The sequence below is a fragment of the Staurois parvus genome, unplaced genomic scaffold, assembly GCF_062004578.1.
Source record: "Staurois parvus isolate SC_StPar_1 unplaced genomic scaffold, SC_StPar_1.0 ptg000025l, whole genome shotgun sequence".
Lineage (NCBI taxonomy): Eukaryota > Metazoa > Chordata > Amphibia > Anura > Ranidae > Staurois > Staurois parvus.
Genome location: NW_028317821.1, coordinates 11,100,153 through 11,116,350, shown reverse-complemented (window position 1 = coordinate 11,116,350; position 16,198 = coordinate 11,100,153). Strand labels below are relative to the sequence as shown.

The 16,198-nt window shown below is 46.8% G+C and overlaps 48 non-coding genes across 48 annotated transcripts; all 48 read right to left on the bottom strand.

Annotated features, from left to right (window-relative positions):
* Window positions 1-344: 344 nt before the first annotated feature.
* TRNAV-CAC (transfer RNA valine (anticodon CAC)) lies at window positions 345-417 on the bottom strand. The gene has a single exon. It is a non-coding gene; the product is annotated as a tRNA-Val (tRNA).
* A 117-nt stretch (window positions 418-534) lies between these two features.
* TRNAV-UAC (transfer RNA valine (anticodon UAC)) lies at window positions 535-607 on the bottom strand. The gene has a single exon. It is a non-coding gene; the product is annotated as a tRNA-Val (tRNA).
* A 119-nt stretch (window positions 608-726) lies between these two features.
* Window positions 727-799, bottom strand: TRNAV-AAC (transfer RNA valine (anticodon AAC)). The gene has a single exon. It is a non-coding gene; the product is annotated as a tRNA-Val (tRNA).
* Window positions 800-1,397: 598 nt separating this feature from the next.
* On the bottom strand, window positions 1,398-1,470 carry TRNAV-CAC (transfer RNA valine (anticodon CAC)). Its single transcript has one exon. It is a non-coding gene; the product is annotated as a tRNA-Val (tRNA).
* A 117-nt stretch (window positions 1,471-1,587) lies between these two features.
* TRNAV-UAC (transfer RNA valine (anticodon UAC)) lies at window positions 1,588-1,660 on the bottom strand. Its single transcript has one exon. It is a non-coding gene; the product is annotated as a tRNA-Val (tRNA).
* Window positions 1,661-1,779: 119 nt separating this feature from the next.
* TRNAV-AAC (transfer RNA valine (anticodon AAC)) lies at window positions 1,780-1,852 on the bottom strand. The gene has a single exon. It is a non-coding gene; the product is annotated as a tRNA-Val (tRNA).
* A 598-nt stretch (window positions 1,853-2,450) lies between these two features.
* On the bottom strand, window positions 2,451-2,523 carry TRNAV-CAC (transfer RNA valine (anticodon CAC)). Its single transcript has one exon. It is a non-coding gene; the product is annotated as a tRNA-Val (tRNA).
* A 117-nt stretch (window positions 2,524-2,640) lies between these two features.
* Window positions 2,641-2,713, bottom strand: TRNAV-UAC (transfer RNA valine (anticodon UAC)). The gene has a single exon. It is a non-coding gene; the product is annotated as a tRNA-Val (tRNA).
* Window positions 2,714-2,832: 119 nt separating this feature from the next.
* TRNAV-AAC (transfer RNA valine (anticodon AAC)) lies at window positions 2,833-2,905 on the bottom strand. Its single transcript has one exon. It is a non-coding gene; the product is annotated as a tRNA-Val (tRNA).
* Window positions 2,906-3,503: 598 nt separating this feature from the next.
* TRNAV-CAC (transfer RNA valine (anticodon CAC)) lies at window positions 3,504-3,576 on the bottom strand. The gene has a single exon. It is a non-coding gene; the product is annotated as a tRNA-Val (tRNA).
* A 117-nt stretch (window positions 3,577-3,693) lies between these two features.
* Window positions 3,694-3,766, bottom strand: TRNAV-UAC (transfer RNA valine (anticodon UAC)). Its single transcript has one exon. It is a non-coding gene; the product is annotated as a tRNA-Val (tRNA).
* A 119-nt stretch (window positions 3,767-3,885) lies between these two features.
* On the bottom strand, window positions 3,886-3,958 carry TRNAV-AAC (transfer RNA valine (anticodon AAC)). The gene has a single exon. It is a non-coding gene; the product is annotated as a tRNA-Val (tRNA).
* Window positions 3,959-4,556: 598 nt separating this feature from the next.
* On the bottom strand, window positions 4,557-4,629 carry TRNAV-CAC (transfer RNA valine (anticodon CAC)). The gene has a single exon. It is a non-coding gene; the product is annotated as a tRNA-Val (tRNA).
* A 117-nt stretch (window positions 4,630-4,746) lies between these two features.
* On the bottom strand, window positions 4,747-4,819 carry TRNAV-UAC (transfer RNA valine (anticodon UAC)). The gene has a single exon. It is a non-coding gene; the product is annotated as a tRNA-Val (tRNA).
* A 119-nt stretch (window positions 4,820-4,938) lies between these two features.
* On the bottom strand, window positions 4,939-5,011 carry TRNAV-UAC (transfer RNA valine (anticodon UAC)). The gene has a single exon. It is a non-coding gene; the product is annotated as a tRNA-Val (tRNA).
* Window positions 5,012-5,130: 119 nt separating this feature from the next.
* On the bottom strand, window positions 5,131-5,203 carry TRNAV-AAC (transfer RNA valine (anticodon AAC)). Its single transcript has one exon. It is a non-coding gene; the product is annotated as a tRNA-Val (tRNA).
* A 598-nt stretch (window positions 5,204-5,801) lies between these two features.
* Window positions 5,802-5,874, bottom strand: TRNAV-CAC (transfer RNA valine (anticodon CAC)). Its single transcript has one exon. It is a non-coding gene; the product is annotated as a tRNA-Val (tRNA).
* Window positions 5,875-5,991: 117 nt separating this feature from the next.
* Window positions 5,992-6,064, bottom strand: TRNAV-UAC (transfer RNA valine (anticodon UAC)). Its single transcript has one exon. It is a non-coding gene; the product is annotated as a tRNA-Val (tRNA).
* A 119-nt stretch (window positions 6,065-6,183) lies between these two features.
* TRNAV-AAC (transfer RNA valine (anticodon AAC)) lies at window positions 6,184-6,256 on the bottom strand. The gene has a single exon. It is a non-coding gene; the product is annotated as a tRNA-Val (tRNA).
* Window positions 6,257-6,854: 598 nt separating this feature from the next.
* TRNAV-CAC (transfer RNA valine (anticodon CAC)) lies at window positions 6,855-6,927 on the bottom strand. Its single transcript has one exon. It is a non-coding gene; the product is annotated as a tRNA-Val (tRNA).
* Window positions 6,928-7,044: 117 nt separating this feature from the next.
* TRNAV-UAC (transfer RNA valine (anticodon UAC)) lies at window positions 7,045-7,117 on the bottom strand. Its single transcript has one exon. It is a non-coding gene; the product is annotated as a tRNA-Val (tRNA).
* Window positions 7,118-7,236: 119 nt separating this feature from the next.
* Window positions 7,237-7,309, bottom strand: TRNAV-AAC (transfer RNA valine (anticodon AAC)). Its single transcript has one exon. It is a non-coding gene; the product is annotated as a tRNA-Val (tRNA).
* A 598-nt stretch (window positions 7,310-7,907) lies between these two features.
* Window positions 7,908-7,980, bottom strand: TRNAV-CAC (transfer RNA valine (anticodon CAC)). Its single transcript has one exon. It is a non-coding gene; the product is annotated as a tRNA-Val (tRNA).
* A 117-nt stretch (window positions 7,981-8,097) lies between these two features.
* Window positions 8,098-8,170, bottom strand: TRNAV-UAC (transfer RNA valine (anticodon UAC)). The gene has a single exon. It is a non-coding gene; the product is annotated as a tRNA-Val (tRNA).
* A 119-nt stretch (window positions 8,171-8,289) lies between these two features.
* On the bottom strand, window positions 8,290-8,362 carry TRNAV-AAC (transfer RNA valine (anticodon AAC)). The gene has a single exon. It is a non-coding gene; the product is annotated as a tRNA-Val (tRNA).
* Window positions 8,363-8,960: 598 nt separating this feature from the next.
* TRNAV-CAC (transfer RNA valine (anticodon CAC)) lies at window positions 8,961-9,033 on the bottom strand. The gene has a single exon. It is a non-coding gene; the product is annotated as a tRNA-Val (tRNA).
* A 117-nt stretch (window positions 9,034-9,150) lies between these two features.
* Window positions 9,151-9,223, bottom strand: TRNAV-UAC (transfer RNA valine (anticodon UAC)). The gene has a single exon. It is a non-coding gene; the product is annotated as a tRNA-Val (tRNA).
* A 119-nt stretch (window positions 9,224-9,342) lies between these two features.
* TRNAV-AAC (transfer RNA valine (anticodon AAC)) lies at window positions 9,343-9,415 on the bottom strand. The gene has a single exon. It is a non-coding gene; the product is annotated as a tRNA-Val (tRNA).
* Window positions 9,416-10,013: 598 nt separating this feature from the next.
* TRNAV-CAC (transfer RNA valine (anticodon CAC)) lies at window positions 10,014-10,086 on the bottom strand. Its single transcript has one exon. It is a non-coding gene; the product is annotated as a tRNA-Val (tRNA).
* A 117-nt stretch (window positions 10,087-10,203) lies between these two features.
* Window positions 10,204-10,276, bottom strand: TRNAV-UAC (transfer RNA valine (anticodon UAC)). Its single transcript has one exon. It is a non-coding gene; the product is annotated as a tRNA-Val (tRNA).
* A 119-nt stretch (window positions 10,277-10,395) lies between these two features.
* TRNAV-UAC (transfer RNA valine (anticodon UAC)) lies at window positions 10,396-10,468 on the bottom strand. Its single transcript has one exon. It is a non-coding gene; the product is annotated as a tRNA-Val (tRNA).
* Window positions 10,469-10,587: 119 nt separating this feature from the next.
* TRNAV-AAC (transfer RNA valine (anticodon AAC)) lies at window positions 10,588-10,660 on the bottom strand. Its single transcript has one exon. It is a non-coding gene; the product is annotated as a tRNA-Val (tRNA).
* A 598-nt stretch (window positions 10,661-11,258) lies between these two features.
* TRNAV-CAC (transfer RNA valine (anticodon CAC)) lies at window positions 11,259-11,331 on the bottom strand. Its single transcript has one exon. It is a non-coding gene; the product is annotated as a tRNA-Val (tRNA).
* Window positions 11,332-11,448: 117 nt separating this feature from the next.
* TRNAV-UAC (transfer RNA valine (anticodon UAC)) lies at window positions 11,449-11,521 on the bottom strand. Its single transcript has one exon. It is a non-coding gene; the product is annotated as a tRNA-Val (tRNA).
* A 119-nt stretch (window positions 11,522-11,640) lies between these two features.
* On the bottom strand, window positions 11,641-11,713 carry TRNAV-AAC (transfer RNA valine (anticodon AAC)). The gene has a single exon. It is a non-coding gene; the product is annotated as a tRNA-Val (tRNA).
* A 598-nt stretch (window positions 11,714-12,311) lies between these two features.
* On the bottom strand, window positions 12,312-12,384 carry TRNAV-CAC (transfer RNA valine (anticodon CAC)). The gene has a single exon. It is a non-coding gene; the product is annotated as a tRNA-Val (tRNA).
* Window positions 12,385-12,501: 117 nt separating this feature from the next.
* On the bottom strand, window positions 12,502-12,574 carry TRNAV-UAC (transfer RNA valine (anticodon UAC)). The gene has a single exon. It is a non-coding gene; the product is annotated as a tRNA-Val (tRNA).
* A 119-nt stretch (window positions 12,575-12,693) lies between these two features.
* TRNAV-UAC (transfer RNA valine (anticodon UAC)) lies at window positions 12,694-12,766 on the bottom strand. The gene has a single exon. It is a non-coding gene; the product is annotated as a tRNA-Val (tRNA).
* A 119-nt stretch (window positions 12,767-12,885) lies between these two features.
* Window positions 12,886-12,958, bottom strand: TRNAV-AAC (transfer RNA valine (anticodon AAC)). The gene has a single exon. It is a non-coding gene; the product is annotated as a tRNA-Val (tRNA).
* A 598-nt stretch (window positions 12,959-13,556) lies between these two features.
* TRNAV-CAC (transfer RNA valine (anticodon CAC)) lies at window positions 13,557-13,629 on the bottom strand. The gene has a single exon. It is a non-coding gene; the product is annotated as a tRNA-Val (tRNA).
* A 117-nt stretch (window positions 13,630-13,746) lies between these two features.
* TRNAV-UAC (transfer RNA valine (anticodon UAC)) lies at window positions 13,747-13,819 on the bottom strand. Its single transcript has one exon. It is a non-coding gene; the product is annotated as a tRNA-Val (tRNA).
* Window positions 13,820-13,938: 119 nt separating this feature from the next.
* Window positions 13,939-14,011, bottom strand: TRNAV-AAC (transfer RNA valine (anticodon AAC)). The gene has a single exon. It is a non-coding gene; the product is annotated as a tRNA-Val (tRNA).
* Window positions 14,012-14,609: 598 nt separating this feature from the next.
* On the bottom strand, window positions 14,610-14,682 carry TRNAV-CAC (transfer RNA valine (anticodon CAC)). The gene has a single exon. It is a non-coding gene; the product is annotated as a tRNA-Val (tRNA).
* A 117-nt stretch (window positions 14,683-14,799) lies between these two features.
* On the bottom strand, window positions 14,800-14,872 carry TRNAV-UAC (transfer RNA valine (anticodon UAC)). Its single transcript has one exon. It is a non-coding gene; the product is annotated as a tRNA-Val (tRNA).
* Window positions 14,873-14,991: 119 nt separating this feature from the next.
* Window positions 14,992-15,064, bottom strand: TRNAV-AAC (transfer RNA valine (anticodon AAC)). The gene has a single exon. It is a non-coding gene; the product is annotated as a tRNA-Val (tRNA).
* Window positions 15,065-15,662: 598 nt separating this feature from the next.
* Window positions 15,663-15,735, bottom strand: TRNAV-CAC (transfer RNA valine (anticodon CAC)). The gene has a single exon. It is a non-coding gene; the product is annotated as a tRNA-Val (tRNA).
* A 117-nt stretch (window positions 15,736-15,852) lies between these two features.
* On the bottom strand, window positions 15,853-15,925 carry TRNAV-UAC (transfer RNA valine (anticodon UAC)). The gene has a single exon. It is a non-coding gene; the product is annotated as a tRNA-Val (tRNA).
* Window positions 15,926-16,044: 119 nt separating this feature from the next.
* TRNAV-AAC (transfer RNA valine (anticodon AAC)) lies at window positions 16,045-16,117 on the bottom strand. The gene has a single exon. It is a non-coding gene; the product is annotated as a tRNA-Val (tRNA).
* Window positions 16,118-16,198: the final 81 nt, after the last annotated feature.

Here is a 16,198-nt window from a genome sequence, read left to right as displayed (position 1 = left end):
GCAGGAGAGCCAAAGTACACATTCCCATTGCCTTTGGGTCCAGAAAGTAAGTATATCTAAACACTTAGAGCAATAGGCAGCAGGTTTTGCTGCTCAACTCACATAGGGTCTGCAGTGAAAATTTCCCTGTGTGGGACAAGATAACCAGCTCACCTAAAAGCTTCAAGCAAGGGTTTTCAAGTACTCCTTGTCAACTCACACTCCAGGAGATGAAGAACTGACATTGTGGGGAATGCACGGAAACTCTGACGGAGATGTGCAAATTTCACGTACGGCTGTTACACGGGAAAGGCGTGGGACAAGTGTTGAGTCAACCTATGCGGGAAAAAGTTAAAGGTAAGCATTGTTTCTGCCCGGTTTCGAACCGGGGACCTTTCGCGTGTGAGGCGAACGTGATAACCACTACACTACAGAAACCCTTTCTTGCTAGTTTTTGTGTCTTCCAAGCTGTAGGTCTATGCTAAAGTACAATGGGTGAAAAAAGCAGAGGAAAGCGGCGTAGACTGTGGCTAAAAGCACAAACGAGGTGCATTGTGTTTCTGCCCGGTTTCGAACCGGGGACCTTTCGCGTGTAAGGCGAACGTGATAACCACTACACTACAGACACCTAATCTTGGGATTTTTTTCGTGTCTTCCAACCTGAAAGTCTATGCTAAAGTACAATGGGTGAAAAAAGTAGCGGAAAGCGGCGCAGACTGTGGCTAAAAGAACAAATGAGGTGCATTGTGTTTCTGCCCGGTTTCGAACCGGGGACCTTTCGCGTGTTAGGCGAACGTGATAACCACTACACTACAGAAACCCACCACGGCTGCCTGCTTTCGGACGTGAGGTCGGAAGCACTGGTCACCTCGTGGGTTACTTTTTGTTTCTGGTTTTTTCATAGCTTGAGTTTCCTTTACCTTCCTTGCAGATTAAAACATTCTCAAAACAGCCGCTACTGCCAAGAAACTGTGAGTCATATACGTCAGCTCTAGCTTTTCTACACCTGTTTCTCAACAGCTCAGCTGAAGATATACACCAATGGTCTTCAGGTTTTCCAGGTCAGCTGACTAGGCAGGAGAGCCAAAGTCCACATTCCCATTGCCTTTGGGTCCAGAAAGTAAGTATATCTAAACACTTAGAGCAATAGGCAGCAGGTTTTGCTGCTCAACTCACATAGGGTCTGCAGTGAAAATTTCCCTGTGTGGGACAAGATAACCAGCTCACCTAAAAGCTTCAAGCAAGGGTTTTCAAGTACTCCTTGTCAACTCACACTCCAGGAGATGAAGAACTGACATTGTGGGGAATGCACGGAAACTCTGACGGAGATGTGCAAATTTCACGTACGGCTGTTACACGGGAAAGGCGTGGGACAAGTGTTGAGTCAACCTATGCGGGAAAAAGTTAAAGGTAAGCATTGTTTCTGCCCGGTTTCGAACCGGGGACCTTTCGCGTGTGAGGCGAACGTGATAACCACTACACTACAGAAACCCATTCTTGCTAGTTTTTGTGTCTTCCAAGCTGTAGGTCTATGCTAAAGTACAATGGGTGAAAAAAGCAGAGGAAAGCGGCGTAGACTGTGGCTAAAAGCACAAATGAGGTGCATTGTGTTTCTGCCCGGTTTCGAACTGGGGACCTTTCGCGTGTAAGGCGAACGTGATAACCACTACACTACAGAAACCTAATCTTGGGATTTTTTTTGTGTCTTCCAACCTGAAAGTCTATGCTAAAGTACAATGGGTGAAAAAAGCAGCGGAAAGCGGCGTAGACTGTGGCTAAAAGCACAAACGAGGTGCATTGTGTTTCTGCCCGGTTTCGAACCGGGGACCTTTCGCGTGTTAGGCGAACGTGATAACCACTACACTACAGAAACCCACCACGGCTGCCTGCTTTCGGACGTGAGGTCGGAAGCACTGGTCACCTCGTGGGTTACTTTTTGTTTCTGGTTTTTTCATAGCTTGAGTTTCCTTTACCTTCCTTGCAGATTAAAACATTCTCAAAACAGCCGCTACTGCCAAGAAACTGTGAGTCATATACGTCAGCTCTAGCTTTTCTACACCTGTTTCTCAACAGCTCAGCTGAAGATATACACCAATGGTCTTCAGGTTTTCCAGGTCAGCTGACTAGGCAGGAGAGCCAAAGTCCACATTCCCATTGCCTTTGGGTCCAGAAAGTAAGTATATCTAAACACTTAGAGCAATAGGCAGCAGGTTTTGCTGCTCAACTCACATAGGGTCTGCAGTGAAAATTTCCCTGTGTGGGACAAGATAACCAGCTCACCTAAAAGCTTCAAGCAAGGGTTTTCAAGTACTCCTTGTCAACTCACACTCCAGGAGATGAAGAACTGACATTGTGGGGAATGCACGGAAACTCTGACGGAGATGTGCAAATTTCACGTACGGCTGTTACACGGGAAAGGCGTGGGACAAGTGTTGAGTCAACCTATGCGGGAAAAAGTTAAAGGTAAGCATTGTTTCTGCCCGGTTTCGAACCGGGGACCTTTCGCGTGTGAGGCGAATGTGATAACCACTACACTACAGAAACCCTTTCTTGCTAGTTTTTGTGTCTTCCAAGCTGTAGGTCTATGCTAAAGTACAATGGGTGAAAAAAGCAGAGGAAAGCGGCGTAGACTGTGGCTAAAAGCACAAACGAGGTGCATTGTGTTTCTGCCCGGTTTCGAACCGGGGACCTTTCGCGTGTAAGGCGAACGTGATAACCACTACACTACAGACACCTAATCTTGGGATTTTTTTCGTGTCTTCCAACCTGAAAGTCTATGCTAAAGTACAATGGGTGAAAAAAGTAGCGGAAAGCGGCGCAGACTGTGGCTAAAAGAACAAATGAGGTGCATTGTGTTTCTGCCCGGTTTCGAACCGGGGACCTTTCGCGTGTTAGGCGAACGTGATAACCACTACACTACAGAAACCCACCACGGCTGCCTGCTTTCGGACGTGAGGTCGGAAGCACTGGTCACCTCGTGGGTTACTTTTTGTTTCTGGTTTTTTCATAGCTTGAGTTTCCTTTACCTTCCTTGCAGATTAAAACATTCTCAAAACAGCCGCTACTGCCAAGAAACTGTGAGTCATATACGTCAGCTCTAGCTTTTCTACACCTGTTTCTCAACAGCTCAGCTGAAGATATACACCAATGGTCTTCAGGTTTTCCAGGTCAGCTGACTAGGCAGGAGAGCCAAAGTCCACATTCCCATTGCCTTTGGGTCCAGAAAGTAAGTATATCTAAACACTTAGAGCAATAGGCAGCAGGTTTTGCTGCTCAACTCACATAGGGTCTGCAGTGAAAATTTCCCTGTGTGGGACAAGATAACCAGCTCACCTAAAAGCTTCAAGCAAGGGTTTTCAAGTACTCCTTGTCAACTCACACTCCAGGAGATGAAGAACTGACATTGTGGGGAATGCACGGAAACTCTGACGGAGATGTGCAAATTTCACGTACGGCTGTTACACGGGAAAGGCGTGGGACAAGTGTTGAGTCAACCTATGCGGGAAAAAGTTAAAGGTAAGCATTGTTTCTGCCCGGTTTCGAACCGGGGACCTTTCGCGTGTGAGGCGAACGTGATAACCACTACACTACAGAAACCCATTCTTGCTAGTTTTTGTGTCTTCCAAGCTGTAGGTCTATGCTAAAGTACAATGGGTGAAAAAAGCAGAGGAAAGCGGCGTAGACTGTGGCTAAAAGCACAAATGAGGTGCATTGTGTTTCTGCCCGGTTTCGAACTGGGGACCTTTCGCGTGTAAGGCGAACGTGATAACCACTACACTACAGAAACCTAATCTTGGGATTTTTTTTGTGTCTTCCAACCTGAAAGTCTATGCTAAAGTACAATGGGTGAAAAAAGCAGCGGAAAGCGGCGTAGACTGTGGCTAAAAGCACAAACGAGGTGCATTGTGTTTCTGCCCGGTTTCGAACCGGGGACCTTTCGCGTGTTAGGCGAACGTGATAACCACTACACTACAGAAACCCACCACGGCTGCCTGCTTTCGGACGTGAGGTCGGAAGCACTGGTCACCTCGTGGGTTACTTTTTGTTTCTGGTTTTTTCATAGCTTGAGTTTCCTTTACCTTCCTTGCAGATTAAAACATTCTCAAAACAGCCGCTACTGCCAAGAAACTGTGAGTCATATACGTCAGCTCTAGCTTTTCTACACCTGTTTCTCAACAGCTCAGCTGAAGATATACACCAATGGTCTTCAGGTTTTCCAGGTCAGCTGACTAGGCAGGAGAGCCAAAGTCCACATTCCCATTGCCTTTGGGTCCAGAAAGTAAGTATATCTAAACACTTAGAGCAATAGGCAGCAGGTTTTGCTGCTCAACTCACATAGGGTCTGCAGTGAAAATTTCCCTGTGTGGGACAAGATAACCAGCTCACCTAAAAGCTTCAAGCAAGGGTTTTCAAGTACTCCTTGTCAACTCACACTCCAGGAGATGAAGAACTGACATTGTGGGGAATGCACGGAAACTCTGACGGAGATGTGCAAATTTCACGTACGGCTGTTACACGGGAAAGGCGTGGGACAAGTGTTGAGTCAACCTATGCGGGAAAAAGTTAAAGGTAAGCATTGTTTCTGCCCGGTTTCGAACCGGGGACCTTTCGCGTGTGAGGCGAATGTGATAACCACTACACTACAGAAACCCTTTCTTGCTAGTTTTTGTGTCTTCCAAGCTGTAGGTCTATGCTAAAGTACAATGGGTGAAAAAAGCAGAGGAAAGCGGCGTAGACTGTGGCTAAAAGCACAAACGAGGTGCATTGTGTTTCTGCCCGGTTTCGAACCGGGGACCTTTCGCGTGTAAGGCGAACGTGATAACCACTACACTACAGACACCTAATCTTGGGATTTTTTTCGTGTCTTCCAACCTGAAAGTCTATGCTAAAGTACAATGGGTGAAAAAAGTAGCGGAAAGCGGCGCAGACTGTGGCTAAAAGAACAAATGAGGTGCATTGTGTTTCTGCCCGGTTTCGAACTGGGGACCTTTCGCGTGTAAGGCGAACGTGATAACCACTACACTACAGAAACCTAATCTTGGGATTTTTTTTGTGTCTTCCAACCTGAAAGTCTATGCTAAAGTACAATGGGTGAAAAAAGCAGCGGAAAGCGGCGTAGACTGTGGCTAAAAGCACAAACGAGGTGCATTGTGTTTCTGCCCGGTTTCGAACCGGGGACCTTTCGCGTGTTAGGCGAACGTGATAACCACTACACTACAGAAACCCACCACGGCTGCCTGCTTTCGGACGTGAGGTCGGAAGCACTGGTCACCTCGTGGGTTACTTTTTGTTTCTGGTTTTTTCATAGCTTGAGTTTCCTTTACCTTCCTTGCAGATTAAAACATTCTCAAAACAGCCGCTACTGCCAAGAAACTGTGAGTCATATACGTCAGCTCTAGCTTTTCTACACCTGTTTCTCAACAGCTCAGCTGAAGATATACACCAATGGTCTTCAGGTTTTCCAGGTCAGCTGACTAGGCAGGAGAGCCAAAGTCCACATTCCCATTGCCTTTGGGTCCAGAAAGTAAGTATATCTAAACACTTAGAGCAATAGGCAGCAGGTTTTGCTGCTCAACTCACATAGGGTCTGCAGTGAAAATTTCCCTGTGTGGGACAAGATAACCAGCTCACCTAAAAGCTTCAAGCAAGGGTTTTCAAGTACTCCTTGTCAACTCACACTCCAGGAGATGAAGAACTGACATTGTGGGGAATGCACGGAAACTCTGACGGAGATGTGCAAATTTCACGTACGGCTGTTACACGGGAAAGGCGTGGGACAAGTGTTGAGTCAACCTATGCGGGAAAAAGTTAAAGGTAAGCATTGTTTCTGCCCGGTTTCGAACCGGGGACCTTTCGCGTGTGAGGCGAACGTGATAACCACTACACTACAGAAACCCTTTCTTGCTAGTTTTTGTGTCTTCCAAGCTGTAGGTCTATGCTAAAGTACAATGGGTGAAAAAAGCAGAGGAAAGCGGCGTAGACTGTGGCTAAAACCACAAACGAGGTGCATTGTGTTTCTGCCCGGTTTCGAACCGGGGACCTTTCGCGTGTAAGGCGAACGTGATAACCACTACACTACAGAAACCTAATCTTGGGATTTTTTTTGTGTCTTCCAACCTGAAAGTCTATGCTAAAGTACAATGGGTGAAAAAAGCAGAGGAAAGCGGCGTAGACTGTGGCTAAAAGCACAAACGAGGTGCATTGTGTTTCTGCCCGGTTTCGAACCGGGGACCTTTTGCGTGTTAGGCGAACGTGATAACCACTACACTACAGAAACCCACCACGGCTGCCTGCTTTCGGACGTGAGGTCGGAAGCACTGGTCACCTCGTGGGTTACTTTTTGTTTCTGGTTTTTTCATAGCTTGAGTTTCCTTTACCTTCCTTGCAGATTAAAACATTCTCAAAACAGCCGCTACTGCCAAGAAACTGGGAGTCATATACGTCAGCTCTAGCTTTTCTACACCTGTTTCTCAACAGCTCAGCTGAAGATATACACCAATGGTCTTCAGGTTTTCCAGGTCAGCTGACTAGGCAGGAGAGCCAAAGTCCACATTCCCATTGCCTTTGGGTCCAGAAAGTAAGTATATCTAAACACTTAGAGCAATAGGCAGCAGGTTTTGCTGCTCAACTCACATAGGGTCTGCAGTGAAAATTTCCCTGTGTGGGACAAGATAACCAGCTCACCTAAAAGCTTCAAGCAAGGGTTTTCAAGTACTCCTTGTCAACTCACACTCCAGGAGATGAAGAACTGACATTGTGGGGAATGCACGGAAACTCTGACGGAGATGTGCAAATTTCACGTACGGCTGTTACACGGGAAAGGCGTGGGACAAGTGTTGAGTCAACCTATGCAGGAAAAAGTTAAAGGTAAGCATTGTTTCTGCCCGGTTTAGAACCGGGGACCTTTCGCGTGTGAGGCGAACGTGATAACCACTACACTACAGAAACCCATTCTTGCTAGTTTTTGTGTCTTCCAAGCTGTAGGTCTATGCTAAAGTACAATGGGTGAAAAAAGCAGAGGAAAGTGGCGTAGACTGTGGCTAAAAGCACAAATGAGGTGCATTGTGTTTCTGCCCGGTTTCGAACTGGGGACCTTTCGCGTGTAAGGCGAACGTGACAACCACTACACTACAGAAACCTAATCTTGGGATTTTTTTTGTGTCTTCCAACCTGAAAGTCTATGCTAAAGTACAATGGGTGAAAAAAGCAGCGGAAAGCGGCGTAGACTGTGGCTAAAAGCACAAACGAGGTGCATTGTGTTTCTGCCCGGTTTCGAACCGGGGACCTTTCGCGTGTTAGGCGAACGTGATAACCACTACACTACAGAAACCCACCACGGCTGCCTGCTTTCGGACGTGAGGTCGGAAGCACTGGTCACCTCGTGGGTTACTTTTTGTTTCTGGTTTTTTCATAGCTTGAGTTTCCTTTACCTTCCTTGCAGATTAAAACATTCTCAAAACAGCCGCTACTGCCAAGAAACTGTGAGTCATATACGTCAGCTCTAGCTTTTCTACACCTGTTTCTCAACAGCTCAGCTGAAGATATACACCAATGGTCTTCAGGTTTTCCAGGTCAGCTGACTAGGCAGGAGAGCCAAAGTCCACATTCCCATTGCCTTTGGGTCCAGAAAGTAAGTATATCTAAACACTTAGAGCAATAGGCAGCAGGTTTTGCTGCTCAACTCACATAGGGTCTGCAGTGAAAATTTCCCTGTGTGGGACAAGATAACCAGCTCACCTAAAAGCTTCAAGCAAGGGTTTTCAAGTACTCCTTGTCAACTCACACTCCAGGAGATGAAGAACTGACATTGTGGGGAATGCACGGAAACTCTGACGGAGATGTGCAAATTTCACGTACGGCTGTTACACGGGAAAGGCGTGGGACAAGTGTTGAGTCAACCTATGCGGGAAAAAGTTAAAGGTAAGCATTGTTTCTGCCCGGTTTCGAACCGGGGACCTTTCGCGTGTGAGGCGAACGTGATAACCACTACACTACAGAAACCCTTTCTTGCTAGTTTTTGTGTCTTCCAAGCTGTAGGTCTATGCTAAAGTACAATGGGTGAAAAAAGCAGAGGAAAGCGGCGTAGACTGTGGCTAAAAGCACAAACGAGGTGCATTGTGTTTCTGCCCGGTTTCGAACCGGGGACCTTTCGCGTGTAAGGCGAACGTGATAACCACTACACTACAGACACCTAATCTTGGGATTTTTTTCGTGTCTTCCAACCTGAAAGTCTATGCTAAAGTACAATGGGTGAAAAAAGTAGCGGAAAGCGGCGCAGACTGTGGCTAAAAGAACAAATGAGGTGCATTGTGTTTCTGCCCGGTTTCGAACCGGGGACCTTTCGCGTGTTAGGCGAACGTGATAACCACTACACTACAGAAACCCACCACGGCTGCCTGCTTTCGGACGTGAGGTCGGAAGCACTGGTCACCTCGTGGGTTACTTTTTGTTTCTGGTTTTTTCATAGCTTGAGTTTCCTTTACCTTCCTTGCAGATTAAAACATTCTCAAAACAGCCGCTACTGCCAAGAAACTGTGAGTCATATACGTCAGCTCTAGCTTTTCTACACCTGTTTCTCAACAGCTCAGCTAAAGATATACACCAATGGTCTTCAGGTTTTCCAGGTCAGCTGACTAGGCAGGAGAGCCAAAGTCCACATTCCCATTGCCTTTGGGTCCAGAAAGTAAGTATATCTAAACACTTAGAGCAATAGGCAGCAGGTTTTGCTGCTCAACTCACATAGGGTCTGCAGTGAAAATTTCCCTGTGTGGGACAAGATAACCAGCTCACCTAAAAGCTTCAAGCAAGGGTTTTCAAGTACTCCTTGTCAACTCACACTCCAGGAGATGAAGAACTGACATTGTGGGGAATGCACGGAAACTCTGACGGAGATGTGCAAATTTCACGTACGGCTGTTACACGGGAAAGGCGTGGGACAAGTGTTGAGTCAACCTATGCGGGAAAAAGTTAAAGGTAAGCATTGTTTCTGCCCGGTTTCGAACCGGGGACCTTTCGCGTGTGAGGCGAACGTGATAACCACTACACTACAGAAACCCATTCTTGCTAGTTTTTGTGTCTTCCAAGCTGTAGGTCTATGCTAAAGTACAATGGGTGAAAAAAGCAGAGGAAAGCGGCGTAGACTGTGGCTAAAAGCACAAATGAGGTGCATTGTGTTTCTGCCCGGTTTCGAACTGGGGACCTTTCGCGTGTAAGGCGAACGTGATAACCACTACACTACAGAAACCTAATCTTGGGATTTTTTTTGTGTCTTCCAACCTGAAAGTCTATGCTAAAGTACAATGGGTGAAAAAATCAGCGGAAAGCGGCGTAGACTGTGGCTAAAAGCACAAACGAGGTGCATTGTGTTTCTGCCCGGTTTCGAACCGGGGACCTTTCGCGTGTTAGGCGAACGTGATAACCACTACACTACAGAAACCCACCACGGCTGCCTGCTTTCGGACGTGAGGTCGGAAGCACTGGTCACCTCGTGGGTTACTTTTTGTTTCTGGTTTTTTCATAGCTTGAGTTTCCTTTACCTTCCTTGCAGATTAAAACATTCTCAAAACAGCCGCTACTGCCAAGAAACTGTGAGTCATATACGTCAGCTCTAGCTTTTCTACACCTGTTTCTCAACAGCTCAGCTGAAGATATACACCAATGGTCTTCAGGTTTTCCAGGTCAGCTGACTAGGCAGGAGAGCCAAAGTCCACATTCCCATTGCCTTTGGGTCCAGAAAGTAAGTATATCTAAACACTTAGAGCAATAGGCAGCAGGTTTTGCTGCTCAACTCACATAGGGTCTGCAGTGAAAATTTCCCTGTGTGGGACAAGATAACCAGCTCACCTAAAAGCTTCAAGCAAGGGTTTTCAAGTACTCCTTGTCAACTCACACTCCAGGAGATGAAGAACTGACATTGTGGGGAATGCACGGAAACTCTGACGGAGATGTGCAAATTTCACGTACGGCTGTTACACGGGAAAGGCGTGGGACAAGTGTTGAGTCAACCTATGCGGGAAAAAGTTAAAGGTAAGCATTGTTTCTGCCCGGTTTCGAACCGGGGACCTTTCGCGTGTGAGGCGAATGTGATAACCACTACACTACAGAAACCCTTTCTTGCTAGTTTTTGTGTCTTCCAAGCTGTAGGTCTATGCTAAAGTACAATGGGTGAAAAAAGCAGAGGAAAGCGGCGTAGACTGTGGCTAAAAGCACAAACGAGGTGCATTGTGTTTCTGCCCGGTTTCGAACCGGGGACCTTTCGCGTGTAAGGCGAACGTGATAACCACTACACTACAGACACCTAATCTTGGGATTTTTTTCGTGTCTTCCAACCTGAAAGTCTATGCTAAAGTACAATGGGTGAAAAAAGTAGCGGAAAGCGGCGCAGACTGTGGCTAAAAGAACAAATGAGGTGCATTGTGTTTCTGCCCGGTTTCGAACTGGGGACCTTTCGCGTGTAAGGCGAACGTGATAACCACTACACTACAGAAACCTAATCTTGGGATTTTTTTTGTGTCTTCCAACCTGAAAGTCTATGCTAAAGTACAATGGGTGAAAAAAGCAGCGGAAAGCGGCGTAGACTGTGGCTAAAAGCACAAACGAGGTGCATTGTGTTTCTGCCCGGTTTCGAACCGGGGACCTTTCGCGTGTTAGGCGAACGTGATAACCACTACACTACAGAAACCCACCACGGCTGCCTGCTTTCGGACGTGAGGTCGGAAGCACTGGTCACCTCGTGGGTTACTTTTTGTTTCTGGTTTTTTCATAGCTTGAGTTTCCTTTACCTTCCTTGCAGATTAAAACATTCTCAAAACAGCCGCTACTGCCAAGAAACTGGGAGTCATATACGTCAGCTCTAGCTTTTCTACACCTGTTTCTCAACAGCTCAGCTGAAGATATACACCAATGGTCTTCAGGTTTTCCAGGTCAGCTGACTAGGCAGGAGAGCCAAAGTCCACATTCCCATTGCCTTTGGGTCCAGAAAGTAAGTATATCTAAACACTTAGAGCAATAGGCAGCAGGTTTTGCTGCTCAACTCACATAGGGTCTGCAGTGAAAATTTCCCTGTGTGGGACAAGATAACCAGCTCACCTAAAAGCTTCAAGCAAGGGTTTTCAAGTACTCCTTGTCAACTCACACTCCAGGAGATGAAGAACTGACATTGTGGGGAATGCACGGAAACTCTGACGGAGATGTGCAAATTTCACGTACGGCTGTTACACGGGAAAGGCGTGGGACAAGTGTTGAGTCAACCTATGCGGGAAAAAGTTAAAGGTAAGCATTGTTTCTGCCCGGTTTCGAACCGGGGACCTTTCGCGTGTGAGGCGAACGTGATAACCACTACACTACAGAAACCCATTCTTGCTAGTTTTTGTGTCTTCCAAGCTGTAGGTCTATGCTAAAGTACAATGGGTGAAAAAAGCAGAGGAAAGCGGCGTAGACTGTGGCTAAAAGCACAAATGAGGTGCATTGTGTTTCTGCCCGGTTTCGAACCGGGGACCTTTCGCGTGTAAGGCGAACGTGATAACCACTACACTACAGAAACCTAATCTTGGGATTTTTTTTGTGTCTTCCAACCTGAAAGTCTATGCTAAAGTACAATGGGTGAAAAAAGCAGCGGAAAGCGGCGTAGACTGTGGCTAAAAGCACAAACGAGGTGCATTGTGTTTCTGCCCGGTTTCGAACCGGGGACCTTTCGCGTGTTAGGCGAACGTGATAACCACTACACTACAGAAACCCACCACGGCTGCCTGCTTTCGGACGTGAGGTCGGAAGCACTGGTCACCTCGTGGGTTACTTTTTGTTTCTGGTTTTTTCATAGCTTGAGTTTCCTTTACCTTCCTTGCAGATTAAAACATTCTCAAAACAGCCGCTACTGCCAAGAAACTGTGAGTCATATACGTCAGCTCTAGCTTTTCTACACCTGTTTCTCAACAGCTCAGCTGAAGATATACACCAATGGTCTTCAGGTTTTCCAGGTCAGCTGACTAGGCAGGAGAGCCAAAGTCCACATTCCCATTGCCTTTGGGTCCAGAAAGTAAGTATATCTAAACACTTAGAGCAATAGGCAGCAGGTTTTGCTGCTCAACTCACATAGGGTCTGCAGTGAAAATTTCCCTGTGTGGGACAAGATAACCAGCTCACCTAAAAGCTTCAAGCAAGGGTTTTCAAGTACTCCTTGTCAACTCACACTCCAGGAGATGAAGAACTGACATTGTGGGGAATGCACGGAAACTCTGACGGAGATGTGCAAATTTCACGTACGGCTGTTACACGGGAAAGGCGTGGGACAAGTGTTGAGTCAACCTATGCGGGAAAAAGTTAAAGGTAAGCATTGTTTCTGCCCGGTTTCGAACCGGGGACCTTTCGCGTGTGAGGCGAATGTGATAACCACTACACTACAGAAACCCTTTCTTGCTAGTTTTTGTGTCTTCCAAGCTGTAGGTCTATGCTAAAGTACAATGGGTGAAAAAAGCAGAGGAAAGCGGCGTAGACTGTGGCTAAAAGCACAAACGAGGTGCATTGTGTTTCTGCCCGGTTTCGAACCGGGGACCTTTCGCGTGTAAGGCGAACGTGATAACCACTACACTACAGACACCTAATCTTGGGATTTTTTTCGTGTCTTCCAACCTGAAAGTCTATGCTAAAGTACAATGGGTGAAAAAAGTAGCGGAAAGCGGCGCAGACTGTGGCTAAAAGAACAAATGAGGTGCATTGTGTTTCTGCCCGGTTTCGAACTGGGGACCTTTCGCGTGTAAGGCGAACGTGATAACCACTACACTACAGAAACCTAATCTTGGGATTTTTTTTGTGTCTTCCAACCTGAAAGTCTATGCTAAAGTACAATGGGTGAAAAAAGCAGCGGAAAGCGGCGTAGACTGTGGCTAAAAGCACAAACGAGGTGCATTGTGTTTCTGCCCGGTTTCGAACCGGGGACCTTTCGCGTGTTAGGCGAACGTGATAACCACTACACTACAGAAACCCACCACGGCTGCCTGCTTTCGGACGTGAGGTCGGAAGCACTGGTCACCTCGTGGGTTACTTTTTGTTTCTGGTTTTTTCATAGCTTGAGTTTCCTTTACCTTCCTTGCAGATTAAAACATTCTCAAAACAGCCGCTACTGCCAAGAAACTGTGAGTCATATACGTCAGCTCTAGCTTTTCTACACCTGTTTCTCAACAGCTCAGCTGAAGATATACACCAATGGTCTTCAGGTTTTCCAGGTCAGCTGACTAGGCAGGAGAGCCAAAGTCCACATTCCCATTGCCTTTGGGTCCAGAAAGTAAGTATATCTAAACACTTAGAGCAATAGGCAGCAGGTTTTGCTGCTCAACTCACATAGGGTCTGCAGTGAAAATTTCCCTGTGTGGGACAAGATAACCAGCTCACCTAAAAGCTTCAAGCAAGGGTTTTCAAGTACTCCTTGTCAACTCACACTCCAGGAGATGAAGAACTGACATTGTGGGGAATGCACGGAAACTCTGACGGAGATGTGCAAATTTCACGTACGGCTGTTACACGGGAAAGGCGTGGGACAAGTGTTGAGTCAACCTATGCGGGAAAAAGTTAAAGGTAAGCATTGTTTCTGCCCGGTTTCGAACCGGGGACCTTTCGCGTGTGAGGCGAACGTGATAACCACTACACTACAGAAACCCTTTCTTGCTAGTTTTTGTGTCTTCCAAGCTGTAGGTCTATGCTAAAGTACAATGGGTGAAAAAAGCAGAGGAAAGCGGCGTAGACTGTGGCTAAAACCACAAACGAGGTGCATTGTGTTTCTGCCCGGTTTCGAACCGGGGACCTTTCGCGTGTAAGGCGAACGTGATAACCACTACACTACAGAAACCTAATCTTGGGATTTTTTTTGTGTCTTCCAACCTGAAAGTCTATGCTAAAGTACAATGGGTGAAAAAAGCAGAGGAAAGCGGCGTAGACTGTGGCTAAAAGCACAAACGAGGTGCATTGTGTTTCTGCCCGGTTTCGAACCGGGGACCTTTTGCGTGTTAGGCGAACGTGATAACCACTACACTACAGAAACCCACCACGGCTGCCTGCTTTCGGACGTGAGGTCGGAAGCACTGGTCACCTCGTGGGTTACTTTTTGTTTCTGGTTTTTTCATAGCTTGAGTTTCCTTTACCTTCCTTGCAGATTAAAACATTCTCAAAACAGCCGCTACTGCCAAGAAACTGGGAGTCATATACGTCAGCTCTAGCTTTTCTACACCTGTTTCTCAACAGCTCAGCTGAAGATATACACCAATGGTCTTCAGGTTTTCCAGGTCAGCTGACTAGGCAGGAGAGCCAAAGTCCACATTCCCATTGCCTTTGGGTCCAGAAAGTAAGTATATCTAAACACTTAGAGCAATAGGCAGCAGGTTTTGCTGCTCAACTCACATAGGGTCTGCAGTGAAAATTTCCCTGTGTGGGACAAGATAACCAGCTCACCTAAAAGCTTCAAGCAAGGGTTTTCAAGTACTCCTTGTCAACTCACACTCCAGGAGATGAAGAACTGACATTGTGGGGAATGCACGGAAACTCTGACGGAGATGTGCAAATTTCACGTACGGCTGTTACACGGGAAAGGCGTGGGACAAGTGTTGAGTCAACCTATGCAGGAAAAAGTTAAAGGTAAGCATTGTTTCTGCCCGGTTTAGAACCGGGGACCTTTCGCGTGTGAGGCGAACGTGATAACCACTACACTACAGAAACCCATTCTTGCTAGTTTTTGTGTCTTCCAAGCTGTAGGTCTATGCTAAAGTACAATGGGTGAAAAAAGCAGAGGAAAGTGGCGTAGACTGTGGCTAAAAGCACAAATGAGGTGCATTGTGTTTCTGCCCGGTTTCGAACTGGGGACCTTTCGCGTGTAAGGCGAACGTGACAACCACTACACTACAGAAACCTAATCTTGGGATTTTTTTTGTGTCTTCCAACCTGAAAGTCTATGCTAAAGTACAATGGGTGAAAAAAGCAGCGGAAAGCGGCGTAGACTGTGGCTAAAAGCACAAACGAGGTGCATTGTGTTTCTGCCCGGTTTCGAACCGGGGACCTTTCGCGTGTTAGGCGAACGTGATAACCACTACACTACAGAAACCCACCACGGCTGCCTGCTTTCGGACGTGAGGTCGGAAGCACTGGTCACCTCGTGGGTTACTTTTTGTTTCTGGTTTTTTCATAGCTTGAGTTTCCTTTACCTTCCTTGCAGATTAAAACATTCTCAAAACAGCCGCTACTGCCAAGAAACTGTGAGTCATATACGTCAGCTCTAGCTTTTCTACACCTGTTTCTCAACAGCTCAGCTGAAGATATACACCAATGGTCTTCAGGTTTTCCAGGTCAGCTGACTAGGCAGGAGAGCCAAAGTCCACATTCCCATTGCCTTTGGGTCCAGAAAGTAAGTATATCTAAACACTTAGAGCAATAGGCAGCAGGTTTTGCTGCTCAACTCACATAGGGTCTGCAGTGAAAATTTCCCTGTGTGGGACAAGATAACCAGCTCACCTAAAAGCTTCAAGCAAGGGTTTTCAAGTACTCCTTGTCAACTCACACTCCAGGAGATGAAGAACTGACATTGTGGGGAATGCACGGAAACTCTGACGGAGATGTGCAAATTTCACGTACGGCTGTTACACGGGAAAGGCGTGGGACAAGTGTTGAGTCAACCTATGCGGGAAAAAGTTAAAGGTAAGCATTGTTTCTGCCCGGTTTCGAACCGGGGACCTTTCGCGTGTGAGGCGAACGTGATAACCACTACACTACAGAAACCCTTTCTTGCTAGTTTTTGTGTCTTCCAAGCTGTAGGTCTATGCTAAAGTACAATGGGTGAAAAAAGCAGAGGAAAGCGGCGTAGACTGTGGCTAAAAGCACAAACGAGGTGCATTGTGTTTCTGCCCGGTTTCGAACCGGGGACCTTTCGCGTGTAAGGCGAACGTGATAACCACTACACTACAGACACCTAATCTTGGGATTTTTTTCGTGTCTTCCAACCTGAAAGTCTATGCTAAAGTACAATGGGTGAAAAAAGTAGCGGAAAGCGGCGCAGACTGTGGCTAAAAGAACAAATGAGGTGCATTGTGTTTCTGCCCGGTTTCGAACCGGGGACCTTTCGCGTGTTAGGCGAACGTGATAACCACTACACTACAGAAACCCACCACGGCTGCCTGCTTTCGGACGTGAGGTCGGAAGCACTGGTCACCTCGTGGGTTACTTTTTGTTTCTGGTTTTTTCA